Genomic DNA, 6,092 nt, shown 5'->3' on the forward strand with positions numbered 1-6,092 from the left:
CCAAGGAGTCGCAAGAGTTGGACACAACTTAGTGATTAAACAACCACGACCATGTTATTATTACATATTTAATTTCAAAACATATTCAGAAGAATATCATACTGAATATACTATTTAATCACATACTTTTCCCTTTCATGTAATATGAGTAGCTTTCCTTGCCCACAACATCATTTTAATGTTTTTAAAATACACTTTCCATTCAGTAAATTTGCAAGACCTTATTTTTCTAATTTCTGTATTGCTGGACTTTTAGATTGTTTTCAAGTTTTCACTATTTTAGGTAATTTCACTCCTATCCAAGTAACTAAATCTTTGCTCCCATCCACAATAATTGCCTAGAAATTAAACTGCTAGGCCAAAAAGCAGGTGTGCTTTTGAAATTTTTCCAAGAGGAATCTTTTTAAAACACAAATCTCATCTTGTCTTTTCCTTATTTTAAAATTTTAGGATTCCCCACTGAATAACAACCAGGCTCTTTGACACTGGATAACTGGCTGTCTATGTCCTGGCTCCTCCTATCACTTCTGGACCTCCTCTGAGATCACTCCCTGACTTCCATATTAAGTAACTCCAGTGACCCCAACTGCTGAAGTTCCTGGAATATGCCAGGCTATTTCTGTCTGGAGCACCTTACTCTCCCCTTTTGCCCAAGACGCTCCTTCAAGACTGAGCTTAAATGTTACCTTCTCCAGGAAGCCTTGCTCTATCCCACCAACCTTCACTAAGTTCCCAGATTGGTTTACGGGTCCCGTCCCTAAGTTTCCGAGATACGCTATCTGCTACCCAGTCCTGTAGTCATCTGCTTAACTTCTGTACACAGCTCCCACCACCCTAAAACTCCTCCTTCCTCTACCACCACTACCACCACCCACCACCACACACACCCCCAGTGCACTCCTCTTGCTGCCCAGACGATGAGCTCCCAGAACGCTGGGTCCATGCCCACAATGTTTAAAACTGTCTAACGCTTTAAAAACTGTCTAACAGTTTAAAAACTGCCAAACGCTTACTCCTTGGAAGAAAAGTTATGACCAACCTAGATAGCATATTGAAAAGCAGAGATATTACTTTGCCAACAAGGGTCTGTCCAGTCAAGGCTATGGTTTTTCCAGTGGTCATGTATGGATGCGAGAGTTGGACTGTGAAGAAAGCTGAGCGCCGAAGAATTGATGCTTTTGAACTGTGGTGTTGGAGAAGACTCTTGAGAGTCCCTTGGACTGCAAGGAGATCCAACCAGTCCATTCTAAAGGAGATCAGCCCTGAGTGTTCTTTGGAAGGATTGATGCTAAAGCTGAAACTCCAGTACTTTGGCCACCTCATGCGAAGAGTTGACTCATTGGAAAAAACTCTGATGCTGGGAGGGATTCGGGGCAGGAGGAGAAGGGGACGACAGAGGATGAGATGGCTGGATGGCATCACTGACTCGATGGATGTGAGTTTGAGTGAACTCCGGGAGATGGTGATGGACAGGGAGGCCTGGCGTGCTGTGATTCATGGGGTCGCAAAGAGTTGGACATGACTGAGTGACTGATCTGATCTGATCTGATTGAATAAATGAATGGATTAGCCATCGTGTGAAAGAAAATATATTTTCTAGCAAACACACATTGTTCCTTTTTGTAATGATAGCAAGGATATTGCAAATAAAAATAGAATTTTTAGTAGGTTTTCCACAGTGTCCATTTGTGCTTAGGCAAATATTGATGGAACAAAATAACTAATTTCTTCTCCAACACTAATGCTCTTAGTCTGAATTGATTTATCAAAGCAGAATTTAGCCTGTATCCCAGTGGCACAGTTGATAAGGAAGTGTAGATGTCTTCATTAGAGCAACAAGCAAACACGTTTAGACTTGCTCATGGGAGATTTGGAAAAATATGCTGGAAAATAACTGAATGAATCATATTTAGCACTCATTAAAGGAACTAAAATCAAAAATCGAAATAAGCCAAGATACATGCACATTTCCTGTTGTGAAGGTTGCTAGGGTAAACCTCAAGGGATCTGATGTTCCCAACCAAGTTAACACAAAACATTGTCACAGAGAGTTTAGATAAAAACTCTCCAGAAAGCAGGAATAGAAGGAACATACCTCAACATAATCAAAGCTATATATGATAAACCCACAGCAAGTATTATCCTCAATGGTGAAAAATTGAAAGCATTTCCTCTAAAGTCAGGAACAAGACAAGGGTGCCCACTTTCACCATTACTATTCAACATAGTTTTGGAAGTTTTGGCCACAGCAATCAGAACAGAAAAAGAAATAAAAGGAATCCAAATTGGAAAAGAAGAAGTAAAGCTCTCACTGTTTGCAGATGACATGATCCTCTACATAGAAAACCCTAAAGACTCCACCAGAAAATTACTAGAACTAATCAATGACTATAGTAAAGTTGCAGGATATAAAATCAACACACAGAAATCCCTTGCATTCCTATACACTAATAATGAGAAAACAGAAAGAGAAATTAAGGAAACAATTCCATTCACCATTGCAACGGAAAGAATAAAATACTTAGGAATATATCTACCTAAAGAATCTAAAGACCTATATATAGAAAACTATAAAACACTGGTGAAAGAAATCAAAGAGGACACTAACAGATGGAGAAATATACCATGTTCGTGGATTGGAAGAATCAATATAGTGAAAATGAGTATACTACCCAAAGCAATCTATAGATTCAATGCAATCCCTATCAAGCTACCAACAGCATTCTTCACAGAGCTAGAACAAATAATTTCACAATTTGTATGGAAAAACAAAAAACCTCGAATAGCAAAAGCGATCTTGAGAAAGAAGAATGGAACTGGAGGAATCAACCTACCTGACTTCAGGCTCTACTACAAAGCCACAGTTATCAAGACAGTATGGTACTGGCACAAAGACAGAAATATAGATCAATGGAACAAAATAGAAAGCCCAGAGATAAATCCACGCACATATGGACACCTTATCTTTGACAAAGGAGGCAAGAATATACAATGGATTAAAGACAATCTCTTTAACAAGTGGTGCTGGGAACTCTGGTCAACCACTTGTAAAAGAATGAAACTAGAACACTTTCTAACACCATACACAAAAATAAACTCAAAATGGATTAAAGATCTAAACGTAAGACCAGAAACTATAAAACTCCTAGAGGAGAACATAGGCAAAACACTCTCCGACATACATCACAGCAGGATCCTCTATGACCCACCTCCCAGAATATTGGAAATAAAAGCAAAAATAAACAAATGGGACCTAATTAACCTTAAAAGCTTCTGCACATCAAAGGAAACTATTAGCAAGGTGAAAAGACAGCCTTCAGAATGGGAAAAGATAATAGCAAATGAAGCAACTGACAAACAACTAATCTCGAGAATATACAAGCAACTCCTACAGCTCAACTCCAGAAAAATAAATGACCCAATCAAAAAATGGGCCAAAGAACTAAACAGACATTTCTCCAAAGAAGACATACAGATGGCTAACAAACACATGAAAAGATGCTCAACATCATTCATTATCAGAGAAATGCAAATCAAAACCACTATGAGGTACCATTTCACACCAGTCAGAATGGCTGCGATCCAAAAGTCGACAAGTAATAAATGCTGGAGAGGGTGTGGAGAAAAGGGAACCCTCTTACACTGTTGGTGGGAATGCAAACTAGTACAGCCACTATGGAGAACAGTGTGGAGATTCCTTAAAAAACTGGAAATAGACCTGCCTTATGATCCAGCAATTCCACTGCTGGGCATACACACTGAGGAAACCAGAAGGGAAAGAGACACGAGTACCCCAATGTTCATCGCAGCACTGTTTATAATAGCCAGGACATGGAAGCAACCTAGATGTCCATCAGCAGATGAATGGATAAGAAAGCAGTGGTACATATACACAATGGAGTATTACTCAGCCATTAAAAAGAATACATTTGAATCAGTTCTAATGAGGTGGATGAAACTGGAGCCTATTATACAGAGTGAAGTAAGCCAGAAAGAAAAACACCAATACAGTATACTAACGCATATATATGGAATTTAGAAAGATGGTAACAATAACCCTGTGTACAAAACAGCAAAAGAGACACTGATGTATAGAACAGTCTTATGGACTCTGTGGGAGAGGGAGAGGGTAGGAAGATTTGGGAGAATGGCATTGAAACATGTAAAATATCATGTATGAAATGAGTTGCCAGTCCAGGTTCGATGCACGATACTGGATGCTTGGGGCTGGTGCACTGGGACGACCCAGAGGGAGGGAATGGGGAGGGAGGAGGGAGGAGGGTTCAGAATGGGGAACACGTGTATACCTGTGGTGGATTCATTTTGATATTTGGCAAAACTAATACAGTTATGTAAAGTCTAAAAAAAAAAAAAAAAAAAAAAAAAACATTGTCACAGAGTTTTAAAAGACAAGGGCTCATTTGTCAGGTTGCAGATGAAAATATATTCATCTTTATTTCCTCCAAGAACTCAGTAAGGAGTAAGTACTCAGTGTGCTGTTGCTGAACTGATGTGTCAAAAGTTGTGTGCTAAAATATCAAGCCCTGGGGATCAAAGGTCAAGTAGCTGGGGAAAAAAAAAAAAAAAAACAGAAAACTTCCAGCCTAGGAGCAAATGAAGAAGAAGAGGTCCCCAGGGACTTATTTCTTAGAGATGAGGAAAGGAATTAATATTAATTCCATAGGGATTAATACTTGTAAAACACATAGACCAGTGGTTAGCATATGACATACTCCATATAAGACTTTTCTAAAGTAAGTAAAATAACTAAATCTTTATTTCTCTATTCATTTTAAAAATATCTTTGTAGTACTTACTCTGTGCCACTCATATACTGAGAAAGACTGGTTGGTTGACTGATTCACAAAAGGTTTCCAAAGTTTGTTCAACCTAGACAAAAACAGGTTTAAATGTATACTAAACAGTGACTGTAGCCACAAAAGTAGAAGATGTTTGTTCCTTGGAAGAAAAGCTATGGCAAACCTGGACAGCATATTACAAAGCAGAGACATCACTTTGCCAACAAAGGTCCATATAGTCGAAGCTATGGTTTTTCCAGTAGTCATGTATGGATATGAGAGTTGGACCATAAAGAAGGCTGAGGGCAGAAGAAAGGACTCTTTCAAGTTGAGTTGTGGTGCTGGGGAAGACTCTAGAGAGTCCCTTGGACTGCAAAGAGATCAAACCAGTCAATCCTAAACAGAATCAATCCTGAATATTCATTGGAAGGACTGATGCTGAAGCTCCAATAATTTGGTCACCTGATGCAAAGAGCTGACTGATTGCAAAAGATTCTGATGTTGGGAAAGAATTAGGGCAAGAGGAGAAGAGGGCGACAGAGGATGAGATGTTTGGATGGCATCACTGACTCAAAGGATATGAGTTTGAGTGAATTCCAGGAGATAGTGAAGGACAGGGAAGCCTGGCGTGCTGCAGTCCATGGGGTCGCAAAGAGTCAGAAAGAACTTAGTGATGGAACAACAACAAATACTCTGACCTCCTTTTCTGCATCAGAAGGGCCACTGGCTGGCTATAATCTCTGGCTCCACCAGTAACCAGCTGTGTGACCTTGAGTAAGATACCTAAAGTACCCTAATTCTCAATTTTGTTTTATGTAAAAATGGGGTGATAGTACCAAATTGGTGTTCAGTTCAGTTCAGTCACTCAGTCGTGTCCGACTCTTTGTGACCCCATGAATCACAGCACACCAGGCCTCCCTGTCCATCACCAACTCCCGGAGTTCACTCAAACTCATGTCCAATCGAGTTGGTGATGCCATCCAGCCATCTCATCCTCTGTTGTCCCCTTCTCCTCCTGCCCCCAATCCCTCCCAGCATCAGGGTCTTTTCCAATGAGTCAACTCTTCGCATGAGGCGGCCAAAGTATTGGAGTTTCAGCTTTAGCATCAATCCTTCCAATGAACACCCAGGACTGATCTCCTTTAGGATGGACTGGTTGGATCTCCTTGCAGTCCAAGGGACTCTCAAGAGTCTTCTCCAACACCACAGTTCAAAAGCATCAATTCTTCGGCGCTCAGCTTTCTTCACAGTCCAACTCTCGCATCCATACATGACCACTGGAAAAACCATAGC

This window comes from Bubalus kerabau, chromosome 20 (assembly GCF_029407905.1).
Source record: "Bubalus kerabau isolate K-KA32 ecotype Philippines breed swamp buffalo chromosome 20, PCC_UOA_SB_1v2, whole genome shotgun sequence".
NCBI classification, from domain to species: Eukaryota; Metazoa; Chordata; class Mammalia; order Artiodactyla; family Bovidae; genus Bubalus; species Bubalus kerabau.